At 46.3% G+C, this 17,430-nt stretch overlaps 1 protein-coding gene and 1 long non-coding RNA gene across 3 annotated transcripts in view; one reads left to right on the plus strand and one right to left on the minus strand.

Moving 5' to 3' along the window:
• Nucleotides 1–17,430, minus strand: part of Prkce (protein kinase C epsilon) — a 492,097-nt gene that overhangs the window by 374,673 nt on the left and 99,994 nt on the right. The window lies entirely within an intron of this gene.
• Nucleotides 10,140–11,195, plus strand: LOC125617184. Its single transcript, XR_007348090.1, has 2 exons — nucleotides 10,140–10,298; nucleotides 10,933–11,195. It is a non-coding gene; the product is annotated as an uncharacterized LOC125617184 (long non-coding RNA).

Here is a 17,430-nt window from a genome sequence, read left to right on the forward strand (position 1 = left end):
TACCAAAAATGCCAGAGGAACGGCTCAGGAAGTAAGGAGAGTTTAAGCAGGGCTTAATGTTATGCATGGAATTCACTGACTAATTAATTGTCCTGGAAGGCTGAATGATAAATCCACAAAGCCAGTGGTAAATAAATGCAAGGGGAACGAGTTCAGGACTGCCAGCCGCTTCCAATCCCTCCAGGGCCATCCACTCTTAGTGCTTCCACTCAACCTTCTCCTGAGCCCGCAAGGAACTGGAGGCTGAGGAAGGTAAAGAGCTCTGTGTCCCTTGAAACTTGAGATAAGAGGGATAAGAAATGCCCTTGAATGATCCCATGAAGCACCAGGGAAGCCTTCCTGTCTCCATGGTAACTTCCAAAGGCTTCACTTCTTTGGAACCCAATGTCCTAGAAGGAGTGCTTGATGTCCCTGAGCATTGCTCTCTTAGTAGCCAACAGGAGGGTTTTTCCTGTCCCACTAGGGAAAATGGACAGAGTGTGAGCCACTACAACCCTGGGCCCAGCTTGCCTGGCCCTTCCAATTTGAAGAGGATTTTATCCCTATTACAAATACTTAATTCCAGGTGTTTGTCCCTCGCACTACAGAGACCAATCTTTGGTTCACCTTATTGTCCTCAGTTCTCTCTTTTAATTCTTAAGAACACTACATTTATATAGTAATTTTTCACTTCCAAACTAACAACTGAGGAGCCACACATAGCACACAGCCCATAGATCATATCTGTCCCTGATTCATGCATTTGTAATGTAGTCATGTGTTGCCACTTAACGATGGCGATATATTCTGAGAAATGTGTAGTTAGGTGATTTCATCATTGTGCAAACATCATAGAGTGTGCTTACACAAACTAAGTGAGCTATGATGTCACTGTGCAATATAATCTTATGGGACTGCTGTCATAAACGGGGTCTGTCTTTGATCAAAGCATCATTATGCGGCACATGACCATGTTAGTAATTTTGCATGGTATATCTAATCACCATGAGGAGAACAAGGACTCCTTGTGTCAAAGGAATGAATTCACCCTTCACGGGTCATCAACAGGATAGAGACTGAGTCTTTCTGAAATGCATGGGTGTGTGCTCATCCAGGGAGGAGCCCATAGAGGACAAGAACAGCAGGCCAACCTTGACCACACTCCTCGGCAGCCTCCCTTCACAGAACCAATCTAAATTCATCTGGAGAGGGGAGGGCCAGAGTGGAGGGTGGGCTCTGGACTTCAGCAAGCTGACATGCCCCTTGGTGACTTGTCAAACCCTGCAGTTGCTTTCCTGCAACTTCCTGGCTTGCTTTAGCAGACGTTTGAGCAAAGGCCAATATGTGAGTAATGAGTGCCAGCAATCCAAAACCTCAGAGGAAAAGGAGAACAAGACAAGGGAGAAGCCCACATAATATTGGGCAAAAGGAGCAGGATCCAGAAGACTTAGGTTGAGCTTATTAAGTCTTGAACTCTACACAGCTGGCAGGATACTGAGGGGCCAACAACTGGATTAGCAGTGCTGTTTTCCCCCAGAGAGGTGAGGTAAGCTTTGAGGCCAGACTGACTTGGGATTAAAAGCCATGGTCACTCTGTCTTCTTTGAGTCTCGCTTTCCTCCTAGGAAAGATGTGCAGACCAGATGAGATAACATGCATGTTGTGCCTGGCACAAACTGTATAACAGTACATGACAGTGCCCTTCTGCATTCTACGGCCAGTGCTAACTTTTGATTTAACTTGGAGAATAGAACTATTCTAACATTAAACACATGCAACCTGCATAATAGTTAATTCAGGAAACCCGATGAGGGGCAATGGGGAATTAGAAAAAACAAACAGACACGCAAAAAGAAAAAAAGCTGGGACCTGGTGGGTACCACATTCTGATGGAGTTCAATGACCACAAGTCAGCTCAGCACATTTATGATATACGTTTTACCACAGAAAGGATTATTGGGGGAAAGTTTCTACAAAGCAAGAGGAGCCAAGGTCAAGAGTTTGAGCAACCTGATTATGATTATCAGATTGTTCCCCTAACTTTCTAACCCTGAGCAGCTGGCCTCTGAAACTCAAGGTTAAGAACTGAATAGCTCTGTGGCTGGCACATAACCTTCTGTTGAACAGGGTGTCACCATAGCAACTGAGCTATCTCCATCAGTACCTTTGCACCGAGACTTCTCCAGAGGGGCATCGCCTCTGCCACAGGATAGTTCAAAACCCATAATTCAGTTGCCGCTCCCAACACTTGGGGAAATTTTTTTTTTTTTTATGTTGGGAGTAAAATCTCAAGGCTTAAGAAATGACTCCCTCATGGACCTTATATGTGATTTCATGCATTCATTTAAAATTGTTAGAAATACCTACTATGAGTCAGGTAATGTTCTAGGTACTTGGGATACACTGGTGAACAGAGGCGGGGGGTGGTGAAATCACTGTCCTAATAAAACTTACATGCTACCAGTACATAAGTAAATTACATGATATTTTAGAACGTGATAAGTATTCAGGAAAAAATAAATAAATAAATAGCCCAGGGAAAGTCTGGATCTGGATGACAGAAGAGCGCTGTGGTTTTCAGTAGGGTATTCAGAACAAGCCTCGCCATAGGGATATTAGAGCAAAGACTTGAAGGGAGGGGTCAGATCGGAAGGGATCCAGGCAGAGGGCATAGCTGGTGCAAAGGCGGAGGGCCTGGTATGTCTTGGAAACAACGGGAAGCCGGTGGAATGGTCTGAAGAGAGAAATTCAAAAAGCAGTGGGGGAAGGGAGCACAGAGCAGGCAGAGTCTTACAGGCTGTTATAAGTGGGTTTCCCTCCACAGTGAGAACCCATCCTGGGATCCTGAACAGAGGGATAATATAACCTAAGATTGTTTTTTCTGGGGCAGTAGGAAGAGGTCAAGGGAAGAAGTAGAGAGAACAATTAGGAGGCTACTGCAATGACCCTGGCAGCAGATGGCAGAGCATTGACTGGGGCAGTAGAAATGGAGAGAAGGGGTCAGATTCTGGATTGCTTTCCTTCTTTGTTCCTCAGTTTCCAGAAGTGTAACAGTTTGAGCACCTCCTTTTCATCTTTCATGGTGGTATGAACATAGGTAAAAATCAACAATTATATGGAAATGTTTGGGGCTACTTCTGTTTAAGAGATCCCTTGAAACTCAGGGGAGTAGGAATAAACTCTTGCTGGTGAGGGAACTTCATAAACCTCAGATGCCATCAGCACTGCATGAAGCCTGGAGCTGGTTAGACTGTATGAAGTTCATCTATCTACACATCTGCCCCCCACCACATGCACACACACACACACACACACAAAACAGAGAAAAAGAACACACTCTTACATACACACTGTGGAAGCAGGAAGACCGTGACCCCTGTAGCAAGCAGATGTGCCAGCAGCCTGGCCAGCATACGTCTCAATCACACGACCACGAGCAGCCTATTTAAAGCCCATGAGCCTTCTCTCCTCGTGAGCAAAACAGGGGCTACAAACGCAGACAAGGGGCTTTGGTGGGCAATCACATGTGGGTAAGGTTGCAGCCGCAGTGACTGAAACAGTCTCAAAAGCCCTTCGTTCCTTCCTCAATGTCGACCCCCTTGGGAATCAGTCCCACATTAAAGAGGAGAAAGCTGTGGACCATCCAGAATGCGGAGAAACCCACTTGCAGTCCCTGGGAAGAAGTGCCTGCCTTGCTATTGTTGTTTTACTATCCTGTTTACCATTAGTAAAAACAACTTCCTTGACCACACCCTGCTGGGACCATGTCATTGTGCTTCCTCAGGTCAGTGTGATACCCTGGACTTGGAGGCAGCCTCAGAAACAGGAGGAGCAGGGCCAAGATTCAGAGGCACAGGGGAAGGGGTGCGTTGGCTCTGAGGCCAGGCACCTTGGGTGGGCCCTCCAGGAGGGAGTCAAAATCAGGGTAACCAGGCGTCCTGGCTGGATTCCTCCATCAGGAGGCACAGTTGGAGGCCTGATGGTTCCAGAAGCCAAGGCCTGTGTCTCCCTGGTCCTGTGACTGCACAACACCACCCGTGGCCAAATGCCACTCCTAATACTGCCTGCCCTGTAGGGTCACAAGAAAAGCCATACCTGACTCCTACCTAACTTTCAACTGTCCTCAAGGCAGAAAGTCACATGGGTAAAGAAGGGGGCAAGGGATGCTTAGCAGAGTAGAAGGGAGACAGGGGAGATGGGAAGGGAAGGAATTTAGGGGAAAGAGAAAAAAGGTGGGCACACAACCCCTCAAGTTGTAGCATGTTCCGGGATTCTGCCCCATCCCATGTCCACAGCTCCCTTGGTACGTGTTTGGGGAGCTCCTCCACACTGGAAGCTATAGGGGGCATGAGGAGACCTCCCTGCCAGGCCAGCATCAGACCACCTTCTGTGAGGTCCTATCGCAAATCTTGACCAAGGAAGGGATAGTCAGCCTATGCATCCCAGCCAAGGACAGCCCTGGGACTCCCAGATGCCAGATCCCTGCTTTTTCCAACCTCCTGTCCCTCTGAGGGGCCCCACCCACTAAGGGAGAGCAGGCAGGATCCCCAGAAGAGCAGCAGCCGAGCCGAAGGGCACGCTCTGGGGCCAAAGGGAATTTCTATTTCTAACTGATGTGGCAGCCAGGAGCAGCTGCAGGGTGACAGCATCAGACGGCTCTGACTAGTGAGCGTCGCTGGCAGGGACATGTGCTAAGAGAAGGGTCCAGTCTGCAGGGGTGGAGCCTGAGGCATCTGCTCCAGTGCACCTTCTCCTGAGAGCTGGCAGCTCTGGGATTGCCCAAAGTGTGCTCAGCACTGAGCACCAGAGGAGAAATGAGTTGAGAAATAGGCTGAGGCTGCTGTGGGCCACAGAGGGGCTCAGCAATTTGAGTCTCCTCCTCTCCAACATTTCTGAAGTGCCATCACTTCAAAGGCAAAGGCTTTTTATCACTTGGGGACACCCCGTCTCTAGAATTTCAGGATGGCAGTGCCAAGAGGTACCCAAGCATTCAGCTCATTCAAGACCTAATATTACAGATGAGAAAAGAGAGGCCCCAGGGGTAATGAATGAGGAGGCAATGTAGCCTGATCCTTGGAACGAGGTCTTTGGAGTAAGAAAGAATGGGTCGGAATCCCATCCCTGCCTCTTGGTGCCATTGGCTATTTCTGCAGAAGGAGGATGACAGCACCTCTATCAGGAAGCTACTGTCAAGACCAGGTGAGCTGATTGTTTGTAAAGTGCTTAGGACAGGGCCAAGCACATATGTGGTGACTGTCATAGCCTTTGTCAGTGTCTTCACCCACCCTCCTGAAGCCTGGGCAGGTCTTCTCCTGGGGACAATGACATGACCTCTAGCTGGCCCATCCATCCAAGAGCAGAGTGTCAGGGCTACAGGACTCAGCAGCCAAGACAGACCTTCTGGGGCTCATAGCCATTAAAGACCCATTCTGAGGGGCTCTTGCTCAGAAAACCCTCCCAGCAGCCAAGTGCCCAAGGAAACCTGAAGTGGAGGGGCAGAGGAGCTGAGGACAGACACTGAGCAAGGATCCAGTTGCCTTTCAGGGAAGGACAGTTCACCTCTCCCAGAAACCCTTCCCAATTTAAGCCCAGATGCCACCCCGGGCCACCTGCTGCCACCACTCTAGTCAAGTGAGCCAAATCCTAAATACCCAATAAGAAGGGACTAAATAGGGTGACATAGTACAGGTCACTAGCCTGGCTGTGGAGCAGCTGCTGCTTACTTTACACTGCTCCAGTGTCTGTCCATGCTCAGGACTGGGTGGACATTTGTCCACTGCAGCTCCCACTCCTGTTCCCCAGGTGTCCCCCCCCACCGTGGCCTTTTCTACACATAGCTTGTTCTGCAGGACCCATGACTTCATCTTACAAAGTGAGAACACAGTAGATGCTCAACTCAGTGTGAATAAGCAGCTGTGAGCTGTCACTTCACTCTTAACAAGCATGGTTGTCTTTCTCACTGGGGTAAAAGCCCAGGGTCAGGAAGACCCCACGGGACCATCAACTAACTAGTGAAAGTGATTGAGAAAAATCAGGGCCAGGGAACAACATCTGCATTTACCATTTATTAGGAGATGTATTTACTGCATTTCTTTCTCATCAGGACCCTTGACAGTAGATAGAACATCCTTCCCCAGTTCCACCACCTCCCTTTTCTCTTTCCAACACTCTCTGTTTCCTCCTGTCTGGTAGCTACTTTTACTCCCTCCCTTTTCCCCTGCTTTCTGGCTTTATGAAGAAAAAAACACTGAATTAGGTACCAGCATGGGTGGGTGCTCAGTCTAACTGCTACCCAAATTACCTGCTAAATCTGCTTTCACCAGCCACTCAGTCTCTCTTCTGGGCCTCGGTTTCCTTTGGTGTCAAATGGTAAGGTGGGTTGGCCCCTTCCCTCCGTCCTCTTTCACTGACCAGTGAAAGGTGCATTCAGAGAGCTGAGGGCTACAGTTTGGCCCTCGTGACAATGATTGAACACCTCCCAAGCAGATGGTGCCAGATGTGGGGCCCTGGAGAAAGCTTCCCAGCAGGGGCAGAAGAGCTGGGGTCTCTGGAGAGGAAGGGGCACATCCTGCCTCCCATGGTGGTGGGAAGCTCCTCCCCCACACAATCTCTTCATAGAGTTGCTCCACCTCCCTGTGTCTTAGGCAAGTGAGAAACAGGAACAAAAGTTCTAAGAAAAGATGAAGGAGGAGGAAAGGAAGATGGCCAGGTTTCAGTCCACGTCACAATGGGAGGAAGAAAAACCTGGGCCTCGGAGCACATGCTGTGCCGGCGCTGCCAGTGTCTCCCAGATGCCCATGCAGGGGACACTGGAGAGAGAGGTCAACCTGTGGCCGACAGGTTCTCATCCCCACCCGCTGGGGAGGGAGATGGCAGCGTCAGAGTGGAGGAACCTCTCATTAGCTGTCTGAGAGGCTCTTCCCAGCTGACCGCTGGCCGCCTCTGCCAGAAAAAGGATGTGCCTCACGCAAGCCTCTTGGAGCCCTGTAAACAGATCCACTGGCTCCTTCTCACTTCGCCTTCACCCGGAGTCCTCTCTTTTGTTTTCCTTTGGCTTCCAAATCCTCCAGATCGTCACCATCTTTGCCACCACAGGGCAAAGAGGACACTTGGCTGGGCAGGGGAAGTCTGACTCCACCATCCTTCCTACCCCAATGCTCATTCGCCATGGACCCCCCTCTCCAACTACGGTGGACCCTGGTCATCCCTGAACCTAGAGGTCACCTGACTGTAGCACCCCGGGGCCGAAGGAACACTGGGAGAGAACACTATAGCACTTTCTTGAAACCAATTCCTAATGCAATCAAACTGGCCAGCCTAAACAATGACCAAAGTTAAATATTTTCCACCCACATTAATCATCTCAATAATTTCTTAATGACTTCCTAAGAAAAGTGTTTTTTTTTTTTGTTTTTTTTTTTAAAGCCCTTGTTTGTTTTGATTCGGTTGGTCTCTTTCACCCGTGGTTAAGGATCTCATTGTCTCTGCGTGGCAAAAGGCAGCCTGGACTTTTAGGAAGGAAGAAATAATCTACTGCGGATGGGGCTGGTGCTGGTGACCTGCAGGTCAAGAGAGAGGGTGCGGTTGGAGAGCTGGCATCCCGTCTGCTCGCTGTCTCAGTTTCATCATCCACCTATGCAGGAAAGATAACCATAACTGCCGCTTGCCTAAATCACAGGGTGTTTTTGTGGTTTTGGAGGCAAGTACCATGCTGTGCGCTGCCTGGTCCTCCTGTGAAGGTAAGAAGCCTGAGCAGTACTCAGGCCGCGGGGAAAATAGTCAGTCGTCATTCTGCAAGCCCCAGGAACGTAGCACAAGGGACGCCCTGTGTCTGATGTCTCAGAACCCAGCTCCAAAACTATGATCTTCGTGAACATGCCAAGCTGGCCACATTTGTACTTTTGTAACAAAAGAGTAACGCCATGCCCCGAAAATAAAGAAGCCACACAGCCAGTGTTGTGTTTCAGACAGAGGAAGCATGACTTCCACCTTCCCCGTGCATCCGTATAGTAACTCCAGATTGTCCCAAACGCTCTGAGCTTGACCCAGGAAGAGGCGTAACTCCGTGGAGGGAATGGGCAGCCAAACATTGCCCACAGCTACTGCAGTCTCTGAGAGGGGGATCAGGGCTCACTCAGGCTGCTCCAATAGCATCCACTACCACCTAAGCAAGGGGACAAGGCACAGAAGAGTGCTTCCTGTGGAATATTGGAAAGAGAGTTTTACAATCCTACTCTTGGCAGAATTGAGAATCCTTTGTCGCAAGTGTGTGAATTACCTGGGTATCCAGGAATGGTGCGTGTGAGTGGGTACAGAGTAAGTATGTGCCCACTGCACCCTGGCAAGGGCTAGGCGCCACGGGAGACTGCAAATCATACATGTTTCTGCCTAGCTGTCCTCAGAAGGGCCCGCCTCACACTTCCCACCATTTTACCAGGGTGCTGGAATTTGAGCATTTGAAGACAATATTAGCACTCAGCAACCTGCATCTGTTTGATCCTGGACCCTAGGTGAGATCTCAAGAAACAAAGCACAGCAAAATACGTGAGCAGAGAAGGCAAACGTCATGCTAAAGGCAAAATGGCCAATGCCTATTGCTACAGTTTGGTGTTGGACGTCCCAAAAGGCCCATGTGTAAAAAGGCTTGGTCCCCAGAGTAGTGCTGTTGGGAGGTGGTGGAACCTTTGGAAGGTAGAACCTAGTGGGAGGTCCTTAAGTCGGTGTGACTTGAAGGGGACTGTGGGACCCTGACTTGTTCTTCTTCCTGTTTCACTTCCTGCCAGTGAGTGAGCAGTTTTCTCTGCCAACACTCCTGTTATTGCCATCCAGCAGGCCCAAGAGAAGCCTAAAAGCAACGGGTCTGCCTACTCATGGACTGGAAGCCCCAAAAATTCTGAGCCAAAATAAACCTTTCTCTTTATAAGGTAATTATTTTAAGCATTTCATTTTAGTGATGGAAACTTGACTAACACACCTGTACAAGAGAAAATAATTTACTTCTGTTTCACAGGTTAAACAAACTTAATGGCAGTGAGAAATAAACTATAGTCTCTGGATGAAAATGGTAAGTTTTGCCAGGGATGGTGGTGTATGCCTGTATCCCAGGGACTCAGGAGGCTGAGGCAGGAGGATCACAAGTTCAAGGCCAGCCTCTGTGACTTAGTGAGACCTGGTCTCAAAATAAAAAATAAAAAGGGGTAGGGATGTAGCTCAGTGGCAAAGCATCCTGGGTTCAATCTCCAACATCAAAAGATAGATGGATAGATAGATAGAGGCTAGATTTTTACTTTGCCTAGTCAGACACGATGCCATCACTCAGATCATGCATCAACAATTGTGCATGAGTGTGCACAATACTTAAATATGCATGCAAAAACATGTACATGTGTGTATACACATGTATACCTAAGCACAAGGATACACACATGCAAATATACTCCTCCTAACCCTGGCAAAGGTCAGGCAGCATGGCTGTAAAGCCATCAGACCTAACAAAAGGGGTAGAAGAAAAAAGGAAGGGTAGAAAAAGCTCCTTGAGACATAGCTTGACTCAGTTTTTAAAGCACAAGGTGGGCGAGGATGAAAAGACCTTCATCAAGAGTACACAAAGGAAGTCAATGCAACCGTCGAGCCTTGCCAGCTCCCACACAGAGCAAACCCTGCCAGACTCCGGGTGATTAAAAATGAGCTAATCTGATTAGAGAATTTTAAATTTGGATGGACTGCTCAGTTCACCAATAAATGGGAACAAATAACTTAAGTCTTGTCCCACAGCTCAGCTGCCAAAATTGCTCAGGATCTGCCAAGTACCGAAATCAGGTTTTGGGGAGACAAATGTGTCAGCGGCGTTATGATCAGATAATTGATGAGTATCTGTGGCTAAGACGGTTCTTGCCTCATGGACACACAAAGACAGCTTATCTGCTCTGGGCCTCCGTGGCTGAGGTATAGATCTAACATTTGGATATATGAAATAGTAGCAATATTACGTATAAAACTTGTGTTAAACTACATGGTAAATAATGTAATTGCTGGAGCTATTAAGAGAAGGGACAGATAACTAGAGTTGGAAACGGGTTTTCCTTGATCTGACATGTGAAGGACACAGAAGATCTGGGTAAACAGAGAGGGCAAGGACCATAATTGCTCAGCATCCGTTTTCACACCTGTCTTTTTGGCCGATTATTCAGGGAAGGGAAGGAGCTACAGGTGAGAAGATAAAGAACCAGTTAATACCACATCCTCAGCCCTGAGTGTCCCTCCTGTCCTCCTAACCTCTAGCCAACTATCAGTGACTTATGCTTTTGTGGAAGAAAAGAGGTAAGGAAAAGCTAAAATGTCTCTCATTTCCCAACCAAAGTCGGATAGTGCCATGAAAGCAGGAGCCCAACTAATGAAATGTGATATGGTTCTGGAAAGTTCCTTCCAAAACTCGTCCCTGTGGGACTCATACATAGGCCGTGTCATTTGGAGTTAATCAGATGTTTCTGTAGATAATTAGAGTCAGGCCAGGAGAGGGCAAAGAAAGAAAAGCATTCCCCAAATGTACATTTAGCAATGTAACAAGCTTTTGGAGGTTCTGAATTCTTTTGACTTCTTTCCACTACCAAAAATTGTGAAATTTCCTGAGAGGTCATGTCCACCCATCAGAAAACATCTGGTTGAGAAAGGTGTGAAAAGCTGAGCCAGGTCAGAGTTCCTCCTCTGTGATCTAGGTCATCTGGCTTTGGGTAACCATCCACCAGGCCTGACCAGTGTGTTTGCTTCTCACCAGGGCACTGGCACCCCTTCCAAGAAACGGGTTTCCTCCAAAAAGCTTCTGGAGACTTGTCACTTGGAGTTTTAACTCCTCTGCTTTGATACCAGGCCAAGTTTTGCTGTTGGAGGTGTGTTTTTGTTTTTGTTTTGTTTTGTTTTATTTTCACAAAATTTTCCTATCCCTTGTTGTTTGAAGTTCACCACGATCTGGGAGACACACACCTGGGGCACAGAGGCTAAGAGAGGTCCTTCAACTCCTAAAAATAAAGCCCTAAGTCCTCCTCCAGTAAAACCATCCCATGAAGGAATCCAACACATGGACCCTTCCAGTGGTCACCCATGCTATAGTGGATGAGTCCACAGAAGTTCTGTTGAGAGCAAAGACACATTCTCTGTAAGGCTGCTCCTTTGAGTCTTAATCAAACTTGGGGACAATAAAAGTATGCCCTGTCGTTTGAAGGTCTCGGATTATAAAATTCTTCTGTCTGCATAGACTTCAGTATCAGAAGGGCCAAACGCAAGTCTTCCTATTTAAACTCTCTGCATTGAGAACCTGGTTGATTACACACACTCTACATAAACGCCCTTGGAATGAGAAGAGGCAGGAATATCCAGACTTTGGGATAAGCAAAATAAGCCTGCTGAGACAACGCATAGCTCTGAAATAAACACTCTTCCAAATTCTGAAAGCACTTGAAATTGCACATGAGAAGGTTGGTTAAAGAGAGACATTGCTGTGTAGACTCTTTACTTTCTTGTTCCTTTTTTAAAAAACAGTTACAGAGAACAGAAATGTCCTCAGGTAGAGGGTTGGGCTCATTCCTCTCCACCCTCCTTTCAGAAAGAGAATATTTGAGAAAGCTGTTGCCTCCAGCTAATTTTTGTAATAATTATTTACCCAGATCCCTTCAAAGTAAAAAGCACATTTGCATGGAAAGCAAATCCAAAGACAAAAGCAGGGCATAGCAGTGCCACTTCCCCCAATGTTCCCACAGGATGTTAGGCTTTTTTCTTTTGTCCCACCCCTAGGAACTTGAATAACAGTGACACCTGTGGAATATGATTCTAGAAGATCACCAAATGCTATCCACCCTAAATAAAAAGTACCCCCCTCCCATAGGCCATCCTAGGGTCTAACATTTCCTCCGCGATTTACTGTTGTCGGTTAACCAGCTACACCTGAGGTTCTTCTTTGGTCTTACTGTGATTTACCTCTCACAGTTCTCTCTTCACCTTTAATTCCATTGATCCTCTAGGAGTGTTCCTGGTCTTACCAAAAGAAAACTAAAAGGTCTTTGTGTTGAGAGAGAGATAAAAAAAAAAAAAGAATAAAACCAACCAATATGAGATCACAGAACTTTCTTACTCCAGCGAGAAAGTGCTAGACTGGTTTCTCACTCAAAGTCTTCCTTCAGGATCACAAGCAGAGGTTTGCACAGCACTCAGAACCATAAAGGTAATTACACATTTATCCAAGTCCTTTGCATTAGTAAATAATCTGCTCTTTTCCCTTCACCTGCTTGATTATCTTGGCCTGAAGTTTTTGGATGAGCAGGAAACTTAATTGACGATGGAGCCTACAGACCTGTATTTCCATCCACCACAGCTCAACCCTGCAAATTCCCATAAACACAGATTAAACTTGGGCACCTGCCAGCAACACAGGGAACTGCTGTGTTTGCCAGACCCCTGAAATCTCTCTCCTGTCTCCAGGAGTTCTTTTAACTGTCCTAGTTGTTACCTGGAGGTAGGGGTAGTAGGGGGCTCAGGTTGGAACCAACTTCTGGAATTACAGAATTAGTTCTTTCTTCAACCCACAGCTACCCAGTGCCATTCCCTTCCCTAAACTTGGACAGGCCCTTCTGAGTGAAGTGGGATTCAAGAAGAAGGGGAAATCCCCTTCCGTACATTAATGTTCTGTTTCTAGAAGTCAAACTCTGGAAGCCCAGTTCTGGGAAGCATCTCTGGGGGCAGCACTAAAGTCCTGCTGGGTGGTCTCTTCTTGGGCCTGGGGTGTGAGGGTCAACCATCTAGAGTTCTATTTCTAGCACCATCAGAATTTCGGCCAAGATACTTAACCTCTTTTCCTAAACCCTCTTCCCAAAATGAAAGGCGAAAGGGGGAAGAACAAGAAAGAAGTGAAAAAGAATGATAGCATTTTGGAGAGAAATATGTGAAACTGAATGAAGACCTTGGGAAGCAACCACAAAGGGTATAGCTGCACCACACACCCACCTCGCAGGGAGAGGGTGACATTTAAGAATGAGGGGCTTTGGAGATGGTGACCCTATGACTTTCATGCACCAGGGGGTCCAAATGAAGCATCCCCTCAGAACTCCATCCAGGATTCATGCCTTACAAATCTGCATGCTCCACAGGCTTTGGCCACACATTATTTTGTATGTGTTATCAAGAAACCATTTTCAGAGCTAGGCTTGGTTGCACATACCTGTAATCCCAGCATCTCGGGAGGCTGAGGCAGAAAGATTCCAAGTTCAAAGCCAGCTTTAGCAAAAGTGAGGTACTAAAGCTACTCAGCAAGACCCTGTGTTTAAATAAAATACAAAATAGGGCTGGGGGTGTGGCTCAGTGGTCAAGTGTCCCTGAATTCAAATCCCCACCCCACCGCCCCCAAAAAAACAGAAACCCTCTTCAGAAAGCTTGAGTCCCAGGTTTTCTCATCACATGGAATCTTCTTTAAAAAGAAAGCAAACACTGAAGAATTAAGTAAAAATTAGTTAGAAGCACATGTTAAATTTCTCTTCAAGTTTTGCATGCTTTAAGAACATATGGAGGGAAAGGCATTTCCTCCATCCAAGCTTGATGATTTCTTGAAAACAAGGTCATGTGCACGGATGAGTTTTGAGGGTCTAGCATTTAGGGCTGCCCCAGGCCAGAGCCACCGGAAAAAGGCATGGCTCCAGCGGGGTCCGGGTTCTCCAGCATGTCTATTCCTGATGGTAAAGAGAGATCTGAGAGATGCCAGAGATCCCTAAGACATACAAATCAAACCATTTGTGACAGGAGAGCAAGATCACAAACACTACTTTTTATGCGTTAATTTCAATATGGATTTTTAAAAACTATATGGTCTCATTCATTGGCAACACAATGGACGACTATTTCTTTCCACTCCAAAGATGATAATAACCTTTATCTTTAGCCTTGGGCATGGAAATAATTTAACTTTGCTTCTACAGGGGTGTATTTAATGAACAGATCAAAATTTTCTCAACTCTGTAGTATACAGGAAATGGACACAGAGAAATTTAGAGGCTTGAAACCTGCTGTCACCTCCCTCTTTCACTCTGCCTCAGGTCTGGGTTTCCCTTTGGGGTTTGAGGCCAGGCTTGTCACCCTCCACATATCTGGGCCGCAGATATTAATTCTCATACTTATGTGTACAGGTAGGTCATGGCTAAAGACTGTTGCAACTCCCTGGTTGCAACAGAAACCAGTTAGCAGATTAATTAAGGAATTACTTAATTGGCTAATCCTTAATTAAGGTCCTATTTAGGCTTTTATTGTCAACTATAATAATTCCTTTCTTTGAACTAAGATCTTCTGTCTTTATTTACAGGCTTTTAGTAAAACATGTGTCTGAATTTTCTCAGATGGATTAGAATTCCACCCCTCCTGTATTGCATAAGTGTTAACTTAAGTGGGCTCAATATTTTCACTGCTATAGTTTGGATCTTGAATGTCTCCCAAAGGCCTGTGTGTTAAAGGCTTGGTCCCCATATTGGTGCTCTTGGGAGATGGTGAAAACTTAAGAGTTAGGGCCTAGTGAGAGGTCTTTAGGTCATTGGTGCGGGGGGTGCCCTTGAAGGGGTACCTAGCCCCCTCCTTACTCTCTTTTTTTGCCTCCTGACCACAAGGTAAGCAGCTTTGTTCCAACAGATGCTCCCACCATAATGTGATTCTTTGCTCAAAGCAACTAATCATGGACTTGAAAACTATGAACCAAAATAAATCTTTTCTCTTTATAGGTTAATTATCTCAAGCATATTGTTATAATGACCAAAAGCTGACTAACACATTCACCTACTGACATTTATCTAAACCAGCTTTGCTTTAAGATACTCAAAAGAAAAAAAAGAGGAAAACACACACACACACACACACAAACTAAAGAAAATTCTTCTTGAAGTAGAGGGACTCTTCAGTTCCTCCAACATTCACCTGGAACTATAATGGATGTACTGGTCTCAACCCCAGTGGGTGACCATAAGCCTTTCTAGACAATGATGATAATGATTCAAGTGATAATCCAAATCCTAAGAGGCCACACTTGAGGATATCAATGTGTCCTTCTAGTTTTGAGATTCTGTAGTTGGGTACTAAAAATCAGAAGCAGCCTGAAACATAAGCAAAACTGGGAGATGCAATGCTAATCAAGTAAAACGACTTCAGATCCAAGTGGAAAAATCCTATATGTGCTGCAAAGATCCCACCAAAACCAGCAACAGAGCCCCCCAATCTGGTCATTTTGCATCAGAATTATCTTAATAGGGTATGTCTAACTTTCTCTCTACCACAAAAGAGACTTTAGAGCTTCCCTTCTCTCCCTACCCCCCAATAAAATGAGTGGGTTAAACTACATGATGCCCTGACCTTCCTGACTCCAGGGCCCATTAAGTCTGGAAGGAGGGCAGCGACAAGAGAACAGAGGGGCCCTGCTACCAGAAGCTGCAGGAGATGGTTCTACCCAGGGAGAGTGAAGAATCAGCCTCCAGATTGGATATCACAGAATCTCCATGCTCACAACTCTCAAGAAGAGGGGAAATCAATGACACTGAGGATGTCTGCAATGGACTTCACTGGGAGAAATGCACGGTGACCTAAGCCACCATTTCCTGCACTTGGCTAGCCTGCACGAGGCCTGGGTTTGGAGGTGAGGATGAGAAGTGTCACGAAGTCATTTCAGCCCCTGCTTTTTTAACATAAGCTTTGTTCTCTGCTGCTGGTGTTTGCTGAAAAGATTCCTCTTCTGAGGAGGAAACACCCCTCCCATGCACAGACCCAGGCAAAGCACACCTAAATCTACAGTAGATAAATGAGAAGGAACGACTCAAAGGGACAGAGCTTTCTTCCAGCACTGTAGTTTGCACTTTGACCACGCTGAACATTACAGCCTCTGACAGCACAGAGGGTTCCCATTCTGGTCCAGCCACTTTCTTATCTGTAAAGTGGGCCAATATTTGTGTGTTAGGTTTCTAGGAAGATTAAATAAGCAAATGCACTCAATGTGCTTTATGTACCCAGCATAAAATGAGCACTCCACAAAGGATAACTATTATGTCAATGAAAGAAATGAAGATACGCAGGCAACTTCAGATATACCGGCCCCTGGGAGAGCCACTCATAGTCCATCTTTTAGACCACCATTTCCTTGCCTTTCCAGGCTACCCCCAAGATAGAGCCTGGCATAAGGGGCCTTTTTGATTCCATTGAAAGTATGATCCTTTAAAAACTTCAAAGAATAAAAAAGAGCCCTAATATACCAAAAGGGAATTTCCTTCAAGCATCTGAGGATGTGAGTTTGAGACCACCCAGCACATCCCATCCTATTCCCAAGTGACAAAGGTCAGCTGGGAGCAAAAAAATATATATATAAAATTGACCAAAACAGAAGCAGAGATTTCAGCATAAATCTGGACATCATTCAGTCGGTCACAAGCTTTCCCAACATAGTGGGACCAATTTGGCAGGATCCCCAGATACACAATCACTTCCAACAGAAATGAATTCATGTTGATCCTAGTGGATGAAGGTAGCAGGAGTTCCAAATCCTTCAGAAGTAAGACAACTGGACGATATGTCATCCTCTTCCTCCTCCTCCATTACTAAGAGTGAGATTTTTTTTAAATATTTTTTTTTAGTTGTAGATGGACACAGTATCTTTATTTATTTTTATGTGGTGCTGAGATTCGAACCCAGTGCCTCACACATGCAAAGCGAGTGATCTACCACTGAGCTACGACCCCAGTCCTGAGAGTGAGATTTTTAAATGTATTGTTAACATTAAAATACTTTGGAAATATTTTTGATATGATAAAACAGCAGTGGCATATGGCAGCTGCTGCTCTGGAGGGTAGAGGTCCTGAGTGGAGCACACCAAGGAAGGGAATTCGGGTGAGAGGCTGCGATGGAAACCCAGACTGGGTTTGACCCCTCCCCAACCCCCGTTAGGCAGCATCTCCCAGATGGAAAGCATCTGGGATTTCCTGGGGGTCCTGAGAGTACAATAGGTTTTAAAAACAGGGAGACCTGGGTTCTGCTTTTATGATTCTTAGGCTAGAACAATGGAATGCAGACAGCACAGGCTCCAGCAGAAAGGATGCAACATGATCTGACCCTGAGGACACAAAGCAACGTGTGAAATCAGACAGGGAAGTGCTTATCTCATACAAGAGGCTGGGGACTTGCTGGAGGCACAGGACAGGCTTGCAACAGAAGACCCAGGCCATCACAGAGAGCATGAGAAGGAAGAAGAGATCCATGGCTAGAGAGTAGACTGGAAGCCAAGTCCGAGCCCATCAGACCTAACAGTGGGGAGGCAGCTAGAAGTCTCCTTCAGTCTGGGAGCTTGAGAGCATATCTAAATCTCCACCAGCCCCAGCCTCTCCAGTGAAATTCAGATGATAACAGGACATACTTCTGGAGGTTCTTATGAGAAGGACATAACTACAAT

This window comes from Marmota marmota, unplaced genomic scaffold, assembly GCF_001458135.2.
Source record: "Marmota marmota marmota unplaced genomic scaffold, marMar, whole genome shotgun sequence".
Taxonomy (NCBI): Eukaryota; Metazoa; Chordata; class Mammalia; order Rodentia; family Sciuridae; genus Marmota; species Marmota marmota.